We start from the raw sequence: 11,935 nt of genomic DNA on the forward strand, positions 1-11,935 counted from the left end.
ACACATTTGTTTAAAGCTTTCATGAGGTTTGAGGACATGAAGTCCATGTAATCGGTTTAATTCTTGTTCAAGCTATGTGAGAGACAACATGATGTTGGACTAATTCCCGATGAACTTATGGTAGAAATTCATAAATCCCCAAAAACATTGCATGTTCTGTACATATGTTTGCCATCTAAAATTCTTTGAACTTTCACTCAAACCATATACCCCTCTAGTTTTGGACTTGGTTCTGCCCCCATCGAGTACGCCCATTCTTGGTAGTTGTCCTTGTGCTTCATTCCCAATAGGCAAGACTCAAGAGGAGTGGGCCGGACATCATAAATCTAGGTCTTGCGGTCTAGCCTGATGCAACACACAAGGACTTCCCAGTGTGGGAACAAGCGGCAAGCAGAGTAATGTACTGCTTTGCGTCCAGTGTCGGAGACCAGCTGCTGAGCCATGTCCGAGATGCGAAGACACCAAAAGAAGCTTTGGGGAAACCTGAAGAAGGTTTTCGCGGCAAGCACTACGACTCGGAAGCTGCAACTCCGACAGGAGTTGAGCAATGTCCGACAGAAGGACATGGCGGTAGCCGATTACACGACCCTAATCAAAGAGATCTGTGACTCACTTGCCTCTATCAACGTCACTGTAGAGGAAGATGAGATGGTGCAGATCTGTCTTGGGGGCCTAGTGCCTAAGTTCAGAGTGTTCCGAACGGCGGTATGTACAAGGCAGAATACGCCGTCATTTTTCGATTTACAGTCGATGCTCCTTGTAGAGGAGAACCACGCCGGTGTGTCAACTATTGCACCCACCGACAACCGGATGCTATACACGGAGGAGGATTAGCCCCGTGTGCGTGGTGGACAAGGCGGGTCGGCTCGCAATGGTAGCGGTTGGCAAGAGCAGGACCGAAGGCATAGAGAACGTGTTGACAGCAGTTCCAGACCCTCCACAAGCAGGGGGAGTCAAAGCGGCGCCAGAGGCTGACAGGCAAAGGCCGACACGGAATGTTGGTACTATGGCAAAAAGGGCCACAGGGAAAGCGAGTGTGGGAAGAAGCGCGCCGATTTAGACAGATCCGGATCCGGCAAGGCCGGTAGAGAGAACCGACAATACTCGCACTATGTAGAAGGATCGGGAGGATCCAAAACCGCAAAAGCCGGTAAAGGGCCAACCTTGGTGATGAAACATGAGGCTAACTCGATGAAGAAGACCACTTCCAAATCGGAGGAAGTGTGGTACGTTGATTCTGGTGTGTCGAATCACATGACGAGCCACAAAGAGTGGTTCTCTTTCTTGGAGAAACCGGAATAACCGGGAGTTGTCGAAACCGGAGACGACACTCCTCACCGAATCCTACATATCGGAGAAGTCCCTTTGAGCCACGTCGGACAGAGGGGGAAGCTGATGAACGTATTACACGTTCCGACTATCACGAAGAACCTTGTGTTAGTTAGTCAGATCTTTGACCAGGGGATGCAGGTGCGGTTTACGCACCTTGGGTGCTTCATCGAGGAAGAGGGCCAAATTATTGCGCAAGGGCGCAGAGATGGGAGGATGTTCATCCTCAACACCAATGACGTCGACACTGCTTTGTTCGCCAAAGGACAGAAGATTGAATCGGATATTGATTTCTGGCACAAGCAGATCGACCATGTCAATTACCGGAGGCTTCAAAACCTGCAAACGAAACAAGTTGTTTTCGGTTTGCCGAAGTTCAGGGCCGGAAGGCCCAAATATGTGAAACTTGCCAACTCAGGAAGCAACATTGGCTTCCATTCCCCACTGAATGAAACTGTAGTTGTAACAAGCTCGACCTTATTCATTCGGATGTATGGGGACCGGCACAGAACGTTAGTCTTGGCGGGGGTCGATACTTCGTCTCCTTCATTGACGACTACAACTGGCACACATGGATCTACCTCATTGAGCGGAAGAGCGATGTCTTCGAGTGTTTCCGGAACCTGCAAAGCCTGGTTGAACGGGAAATAGAGAGGAAGATCAAGTGCCTGCGGTTGGATGGCGAAAAAGAATATTTTTCCGGCCAATTCAATACTTATCTGCAGCAAAAAGGAATTCGGAGAGAGTTCAGCTGCAAATACACACCGGAGCAAATGGTGTGGCCGAGAGGAAGAACCAGTCGATTATCGACGCAGCAAGGGCGATGCTGGAGGAGAAGAGCATGCCCAAATTCTACTGGGCTGAGGCGGTCCGGACAACCGTCTATATCCAAAACCGGATCGGTGACAAGGTGTCCGCGCATGAGTTGTATTTTGGGCGCAAGACGAATTTGAGACACCTTCGGATATTCGGTAGCATTGCATATGTGCATGTGGCGGATGAGAAGCAGAGGAAGTTGGATGCAAAGTCGGAGAAATGCATCCTGATCGGTTACTCGTATGAGCAAAAGGGGTATAAGTGTTATAACCCCCATACGAAGTAGGTCTGAGTAAGCCGAGATGTTGAGTTTGATGAGACATCATCATGGTATGCCTTACCGGCTCCGACTTCCGACCCCAACCCGATACCGGAGGATGCGGCTCGTGAGCCTGAACCGGTCCAATTAGAAGACGAAGGGATCGAGACTCTAGATGTGAGTCCGGAATCGTTTCGGTTGAGCGGGCTGAACGAGCGGCTGAGTCGGGATGACCTGTCGGATGAGGAACTGGCGAGTAGTGGAGACTTTGTCGTGCTCTCCCTACGCAAGGAACCGAGGAGACGGTTCACGCGCAAAGAGAAGGGGCAGAAGAAGATGCCGGAATACGAAGCCGGCAACGTTGAGTCGGATCGGAGCGAATCCAACTCCGGTAAGGAAGAAGGTGGATCTTCGGGAACAAAGTCCAAACTGGCCAAGAAGGGCCTGAAACCGGGTAACGATAGATTATGCCGGTCTTCCCGCCAGAAGAACCCCGTGAAGCGGTACGGGTACAATGAGTACATGGCGCATCACTATGCATACATGACCAAGGTGGCGGCAGTGCGTGAGCCGGAGAGCTACGCAAAAGCGGCAAAGGATGCAAATTGGCGTGCCGCTATGGAGGAAGAAATGCGGGCACTTGATGCCAACGACACATGGGACCTAGTTGACCCTCCCCGACACTGTAAACCGATCGGATGTAAGTGGGTGTACAAGGTAAAGTATAATGCTGACGGTTCGGTTAACCGGTACAAGGCTCGGTTAGTAACGAAGGGATACGCGCAGACCCATGGAATCGACTACGACGAGACCTTCGCTCCGGTAGCGAAGATGACGACGGTTCGTGTCGTGCTGGTGGTTGCAGCGGCAAGGGGGTGGTATCTTCACCCCCCAGTTTCCAGTCGGAGATGAACATGCCGGTTGAAGAAGTCACTTTATGGCCTGAAGCTAGCCCCCCGAGCTTGGAATGCGAAGATCACGCACCGGTTGCATAAGATGGGGTTTGCAGCCTCCAAGTCCGACTCTTTGTTGTTCATCCGGCAAGGTTTGAACAATTCGGTTTGCATCTTGCTGTATGTTGATGATCTAGTCATCACCGGACCCGGACTCAATGAAATCAGCCAAGTCAAGTCCCAGTTGTCAGACGCATTTGAGATGAAGGACCTGGGGGACCATCGCTATTTCCTTGGGATCGAGGTGATCCGAATCCCCGATGGCATATTGCTCTCACAAAGACACTATGTGTTGAATATACTGTTCAAGTTCGGTATTACGTAATGTCGACCGATCTCCACACCCCTGGACCGGAACCAGAAGTTCCGTCCCGACTCCGGACCAGCCTGCGATGAGAAACGGTCTGACAAATTGTCGGAAGCCTTATATATTTGACAATCACCCGACCCGACATCAGTTATCCGGTCGGCGTGATCAACCAATATATGCAGAAGCCGACCGTGGAGCACCTTCTGTGTGCGCATCGAATTTTGCGATATGTGAGCGGCACGAAGGACCGGGGACTGTTATATCGGCATAGTATACCCGAAGAGCTAGTCGGCTACACCGATGCCGACTGGGCCGGCGATGCATTAGATCACCGATCCACCTCCAGCTATATGTTTTCCCTTGGTAGCACGAGAGTTACGTGGAGCAGCAAAAAGCAACCAACAATGGCCCTTTCGAGCACTAAGGCTGAATATCGGGGCGCTACCATTGCCACCTGTGAAGCCATTTGGCTTCGGCGACTGCTGCAAGACCTGCGGATCGAGGTGCCGACCCCAATCCTGATTAATTGTGACAACATAAGCAGCATGCAACTCGCCAAGAACCCTGTATTCCATGCTTGCACAAAGCACATAGAAGTGCACTACCACTTCGTGCGTGAGCGTGTCCTAAGCGGTGAAGTCGAACTTCAATATGTTCATACGGATCGGCAAGTTGCCGACACCTTCACCAAACCGCTTGGATCGGACAAGTTGCATCACTTCACCAAAATGCTTGGTGTTCAGCATCTCGACGTGCCACACTTGAGGGGGAGAACGGGCAACGACACCGGAACGGGCAAAGGCAAAGAAAATGCCGATTGCGCCAATGAGGGCAGAACCGACAAAGGGATAGATAAGAAGAAGAAAGGAGCCGAGTCCACAAAGGAGGTTGACACATCCGAACAAGTCGGAACAAGCGGCAACGGCGGCAGAGTCAAGAAGGACAGAGCCGGCCGGAAGAAGAAGGCCAAGAGCCGGAAATGGTCTGATGTGGTGAAGGGCCCGGAATCGGAAGACGAATCAAGAGAGACCGATTCAGACAAGAGCTGGAACGAATCAAAGACAACCAATTCGGTTCAACAAACGGATTCGGAAGAACTGGATCAATTCAAGGCCAAGAGGACGAGAAGGCAGGGAAAGGCAGGGTGAATCGGCAAGTGCCGAAGTAATAGCAGCGAGGGAGCTGAATTGGGCCTATTGAGCAGAAAAGTCGACCGAGGAGGTCGAGGTGCACAAAATCAGAAGAGCCGTGGCAAACGAGACCAGACCAGACGAGGAGTACAAGCGAGGCGGCCAGAAGGAGCCGAGGGGAAGGACCAGCTGCCATGGAGATTGACACTATGATCCAACCTAAAGTTGAGCTTGAGGGGGAGTGTTGAGCGGCAAGCTCAACCGGATCTGGATCGGCATCCAGAAGGATGAGCCGAATCAGTGAGCCGGTTAGCTGGATCCAGTAGTAACCGGAAGCCTAGTAGCAGCCTAAACTACTAGGTAGTTAATGTTTCGTAGTTAGTGTCAGACGCTCGTGTGAGCATTGAAGTACACCGTACTTCTGTCAGTCCTCTTAGGACTTGTATAAATAGTGTTGTTGAGCACATTGTATGTATATAGTATTTTACAAAGTTTTTGATAATAGATTTATGTTGTTTTGCTCTTTCTCTGTCTCTCCTGCATACCTTCTGTGTGTTTCTCTCTCTCTCTCTCTCTCTCTCTCTCTCTCTCTCTCTCTCTCTCTCTGTGTTGCTATCCGGGTAAGCCAGTTGTCTAAAGCTTCCGCACCTTTGTTTTTACATGGAGCATGCAAATGTAGTGTAAGTGTGAGGTCTTGTCTTCTTCTTCAATTTGAGAGTGCTATACAAAATGTATAGAAAATACACATATACAAAAAACAGAGACAATTATATGGCAAAGAGATGATCTATATTATTCGTTATCATCCTCTACAAAGAGGAGTACCTCTTATTTATACATGATTGGGCTTAGCCCTAACTCCAAGGGGAGTTCACAATAGAAGTACAATGGTCGGGAGTAGGACTTTTAGTCCCAACAATCCTAAGTTAAGATTTTATATCCTAGAAATTCCACTTGATTGTGTCAAAAGTACACTTACGACTTTGGCATAGTATTCTTGTTATAACTGTTGTAGAACATGGCAAATGTAGACATGCTGCTCTCTCTAACTATTCGAATAGATCAAGATGTCATTCACATAAATTATGATAAAGATGTTCACTAAATCTAGAAAAATATCATTTGCCATTTGTTGAAAGGTTTTTTATGCATTCATGAGAATGAAAATATAAGTGTGTACTCAAAGTGTCCATATAGAGCATGCTACCCTTCAATTGTATTGAAGAATTTTGTGAACTCTTGATACTTCATTGATAGTTGGATCGCAAAACTATGAAGGATGGATGATGGAGTTTCTAAAACTAAGAATTTAAGCATATCCTCCTTCCTTCCTTATTCGCATAACCTCTGTAGAGAGATAATCAAGATTTGATGGGATTTTGAACTCATCGTGGTCAACGTGAGACACTCAAGAGTTCCTTGAATATTTTTGAAGTTTTCAATTGCATGGTTTCTCCAATTAATATTTGGATAATGTAGTTCATGTTGAAAACCAAACTCAACGATGTCCAATGTGTGAATACATGTGTGTTGGTTCCATCATTAGCATTTAATCCACTTCTTCTTCTTCTTCTTCTTCAACTATTATTGTGATATTTTCGTAGTAAAAAATGAGGAAAAGGATACTATATATGTTGGTCCCTTATAACTTGATACCTATTGAAAAGCTACAAGAGGGTGATTGTATATAAAGTAACCCTCTTCTAAATTGGTGCCATGACCATACATACAACCTTTTAGAGACTCAAAACCATGATTTCCAAATAACTACCATTAAACTTTCCAAATTTCCAAATGACTACCATTAAACCTTTTAGAGACTCAAAACCATGATTTCCAAATGACCATACATATTTGTGTGGCAACAAAGTTCTACACAACAAAACTTTACAAAGAAGCCAAAGATCAACGTGCTAGGGTAGTTTGACAATGTACAATCTCAATTTTGAGGATTTCTAAACTAGGTGAAAATTTACAAAAAGTGAGTGATGAGAAGGCACAACAACATGTTGGACTTCCAAATGATTCTATTCACTTGAGATGGCTCTAATATCTTTACAGCAACAAGTTCTACACAACAAAACTCTTTAACAAAGTCAAGTATCAAATTGCTAGAAAAGGTTTTTGGTACATACTGTCAAATATTTTAGATACATCCCAACCAATATCTAACCTACATAGCTAGATGTTAGAGACATGTACTAATGTAAGCATTAGATAAGGATAGAATATAGATAGATAGATAGAAAGGAGAGAGAGAAAGAAGGGTGCCGATCCACCCGACCACCCCCGAGCGAAGGGATCGAGACAGACTCAAGTCTTGATCGGCGTCCCATACCATCAACGTGGCGTCGAGTCGTACCTGGTGTTGGTGCGCTCACTACAAGAGTTGACCCACCATAAGACAAAGTCTCGACGTAGTCAACCAAATCAAATGAGGGTAGCTAAGCCTCTTATTTATAGCAATACCCAAGGCCCCTAGGCAAGTTCACACTTGGCCTAATGGGTTGTCTCAATCCCAAGGATTAAAAGTAATCCTCCCCTTCTTTACACTCTCGTTTAACCCTCACGCTTATCCACATGTATAGAATGCTACAGTAAATTCTCACCACGGGATATTATATGGTCATGCCCATAACATACTCCCCCTCTTTAAAACATTGCACTCTTGCAATGGAAAGTTAAGGAAGTTAGTTCTGAGAGTATTTTCACATTCCCATGTGGCATCTTTTATTGATTTATCCATTCATTTTATTTTAAATTCTCGGATTTCTTTAGTACGTAATTTTTTTGTTTTAACATCGAGAATTCTTTCTGGTACATGTGGTTTAGAAGATAATTCTTCAGAAGTAACCAAAGTTTCAGTTGTAACTGTATTGTCGCCAGAACCTAGAAGTTCTTTTAGATGACTCACATGAAAAATTGGATGAATTTCAACGCCATCGGGAAGAGCGAGACGATAGACTGATGACCCAATGCATTTGAGGACTGTAAAAGGTCCACAAAACCGTGGGGCTAACTTAGCGCACTTACCCTTAGACAATGTCTTACAATTGTGAGGTACACGTAAAAATACCTTCTGTCCAAGGTTGAATACATGAGGTTGCCTATGATGATTGGCATAAAAACGGGCTCTATCTTGAGCTGTTTTTATATTATCTCGTGCAATATGCAACATATCTTGCATATCCCGAAGAAAGTTTTGCGTACTTCGCAACTCATCATGATGTATATTAACATCAATCGGGGCTCGTGGCTGAAAACCATACATCAACATAAAAGGACTATATCTCGTCAACGTATGCTTGGAGCTGTTATAAGCAAACTCCAAAATTGGGAGATAACGTTCCCATTTTGTTGGTTTTGCACCAACATATGCTCGAAGCATGTCCTCAATAATTTGATTTACTCATTCTGTTTGTCCATCGGATTGAGGATGATCCATGGAGCTCATGCTCAACGTAGTTTCTGTAAAAAGTAACGTGCGGAAGCAAGTATGAAGACCGAATAGAAGGAAGAAAACTCAGGTTTAATGGAGAGCTTGAGCTTACGCAGTATACGCGGGAGAGACAGAGAGAGAAAACACAAGAACTATATTCAACAACAGTACTCAATTTCTACTCACCACTTTATACATATGTGTGTTCAATGAACACTTTGTACAAGTCCTAGAAGGACTGACCGAAGTACTGACAGTACTTCAATGCTCATTAAGAGCTCCTACACTAACTCCCAAATATATTCATCACGGAATATCTTTCCTAACGGCCTCCCGGTTTACGCACCGATCCGGCCCTCCTACGCATCGGTCTGCGTACCGGTTTACGCATTCAGCCTAACCGATCGGTCCCAACTGATCCGGTCCTCGGCTTCTTCAGCCGATCCGGCCAATGTTGAGCTTGTCTCTCAACACTCCCCCTCAAGCTCAACTTGAGGCTCTTCGGGATCTTCGGGCTCACAGCTCCGGTTCCTCCTGGCTTCAAGCCTCGCTCGCGCTCCACGACTTGTTCGACTCCGCGTGCTTCGACCCTTCCGGTCGGCTTGTCTGCTCATGTGGCCCTTTTCAGCTCTTCTGTTGTTGCGGTGTTGACACTTCTCCTGCTGCCTTTTCTTCCGCTTGGGCCTCGGTTGATTCAGCGTATCTGAATCAAACATCCGAATCAACTCGGCTACCTCCGATCGGTTTTCGTTCTCGTCCGAGTTGGCTGTCTCCAACTTGTCTTCGATCTTCTCGCCCTCGATGGCGTCATCTTCCCCATGCGTGGTTGGCTTCGGCTCTCTCCTTCGGCTGCTCCCCTTCTGTCCGCTTCCAGACTTTTCCACGGGTCCGCCCTCGGCTTCTTCAGCCAATCCAAAGTCGAACTCGACAACCGAGTCAACCGACTCAGTGTCGCGGTGTCTGCTCCTTTCCTGATGCCTTGCTTGGTCGTTCGGGACTGTTCTCCCCCTCATGTTTGGCACGTCGTGGTGACGCAATCCGAGCGCACCTGAGAATTGCCGCAACTTGTCCAAACCAAGAGGCTTGGTGAAGATGTCGGTAGTCTGCCGATTCGTCGGAACGTACTGAAGTTCGACTTCACCGGAAAGGACACGCTCACGGATGAAATGGTAGTGCACCTCAATGTGCTTGGTCCGTGCGTGGAAAACGAGGTTTTTCGCGAGTTGGATGCTGCTGAGGTTGTCGCAATAGATCGTCGTCGGATCTGACACCTCCTCTTGCAGGTCCTTGAGTAGCCGCTTCAACCATATGGCTTCGCATGTCGCGACAGCCGCTCCTCGGTACTCAGCTTCGGTGCTCGACAGTGCAACTGTCGGCTGCTTCTTACTGCTTCACGCGATCGCGGCACTCCCGAGGGAGAACGCGTATCTGGACGTGGATTGGCGATCGGCGGCGTTGCCAGCCCAATCAACATCGGTGTAGCCGACTAACTGCGCGGCTGCATAGGTCCGATATAGCAGTCCCCGGTCCTTAGTGCCGTTGACATACCAAAGTATGCGTAGCGCACACTAAAGGTGCTCCTCGGTAGGTCGCGCCATGAACTGACTGATCACTCCGATCGGATAACTGAGGTCAGGTCGGGTGATGGTCAAGTATATGAGGCTTCCAACAATTTGTCGGAACCTCGTCGGGTCGCATACCTTTCCCGTATCGGGACGAAGCTTGACGGTTCTGTCCAGAGGAGTCGAGACGGACTTATAGTCGGCCATCCCGAATTTGAAGTGCATACTCAGCACGTAATAACGTTGGTTGATCAATATGCCTTCGGGGGTACGGATCACTTCGATTCCGAGGAAGTAATGAAGGTCCACGCGGTCGATTTCACCTAGGTCGGCGCCGGTGATGACCAAGTCATCAACATATAGTAAAATACTAACCGGTCCGAGTCGACCTTTTCGGATGAACAAGGAAGAGTCCGATTTTGATGTGACGAAGCCCATCCGACGCAGTTGTTGTGTGATCTTCGCATTCCAGGCACGCGGGGCTTGCTTCAGTCCGTAAAGGGACTTCTTCAGTCGGCATACTGCCGAGGAGTTCGTTCCAGAGTGAAATCTGGGGGGTTGTACCATGTACACCTGTTCCTCAAGGTCACCTTGCAGGAACACATTCTTTACATCCATCTGATGTAAGTGCCACCCCTTCACCGCAGCTACTGCGAGCAAAACACGGACGGTCGTCATTTTCGCGACCGGCGCAAATGTCTCATCGTAGTCGATGCCGTGTTTTTGCGCGTAGCCCTTTGCCACTAGCCGAGCCTTGTACCGGTTGACCGAGCCATCGGTGTTGTACTTGACCTTGTACACCCACCTACACCCAATCGGTTTTACCCCTCTTGGTGTGTCAACCAGGTCCCAGGTCTCGTTCTCCGCCAATGCGTGCATCTCTTCCTCCATCGTGGCACGCCAATTCGCGTCTTTAGCTGCTTCTGCGTAGCTCTCCAGCTCACGCACTTCCGCTACACGGGTCATGTACGCATAATGATGCGCCATGTACTCGTTGTATCCGAACCGCAAAACAGGATTCTTCTGGCGGGTAGATCGGCGTAATCTCACATTAGCCGATGTCGAGGGCTTCTCGGTCGACGCGGACTTCACCTTTAAAGACTCGTCACCGGTTCCCTCGGAGTCGGACTCGCGTCGGTCTGACTCGTTCCTATCCGTGCTGGAATCTGACACCTTCTTCTTCCCTTTCTCTTTGCGCGTCAGCCGTCTCCTCGGCTTCCTGCGCTGGGAGTGCACGGCCGAGTCTCCACTACTCGCCGGCTCTTCATCGGACTGATCATACCGACTCAATCGTCCAATCGGTCCACTTAAACGGAGTGAAATCGGACTCCCTTCGTGGGTCTCGATTTCAGGCTCATCCGGAGGCATCTCGGCCTCGCTGACCTCATCATCAAAGCTCGGATTGGAGTCGGGGTTCGGAGTCGGGGGCTGGTACCAGGACGCGAACTCGTCAAACACAACATCGTGGCTAACACGCGCTTGTTTGGTGTGAGGGTTATAGCACTTATAACCCTTCTGCTCGTCCGAGTAACTGACCAAGATGCATTTCTCAGCCTTTGCGTCCAGTTTCCTCCTTTTCTCCTTCGGTACATGCACATACGCAATGCTACCGAACACCCTCAAGTGTCGCAAGTTCGGCTTCGTTCCGAAATATAGCTCGTGCGCCGACACTTTGTCTCCGATCCGGTTCTGGATGTATACCGCGGTCCTTACTACCTCGGCCCAATAGAACTTGAGCAAGCTCTTCTCCTCCAGCATTGCCCATGCCGCTTCCACAACTGACCGATTCTTCCTCTCGGCCACGTCGTTCTGCTCCAGCATGTATCTACAACTGAATTCGTGCCGAATTCCCATTTGTTGTAGATAACCGTTGAATTGACCAGAAAAGTACTCTTTCCCGCCATCCGACCGCAGGCACTTGATCTTTCATCCCGTTTCCATTTCCACGAACCCTTTGAGGTCCCGGAAACAGTCGAAGACTTCGCTCTTCCTCTCAATGAGGTAGATCCACGTGTGTCGCATGTGGTCGTCGATGAAGGAGACGAAATATCGGCTCCCGCCAAGACTAACATTTTGTGTCGGCCCCCATACATTGGAGTGTATAAGGTCAAGCTTGTTCCAGCTCCGGTTTCGCTCG

Source organism: Azolla caroliniana, unplaced genomic scaffold (assembly GCF_043228905.1).
Source record: "Azolla caroliniana isolate FFs.n. ecotype wild unplaced genomic scaffold, voAzoCaro1.0.p SCAF_3, whole genome shotgun sequence".
Lineage (NCBI taxonomy): Eukaryota > Viridiplantae > Streptophyta > Polypodiopsida > Salviniales > Salviniaceae > Azolla > Azolla caroliniana.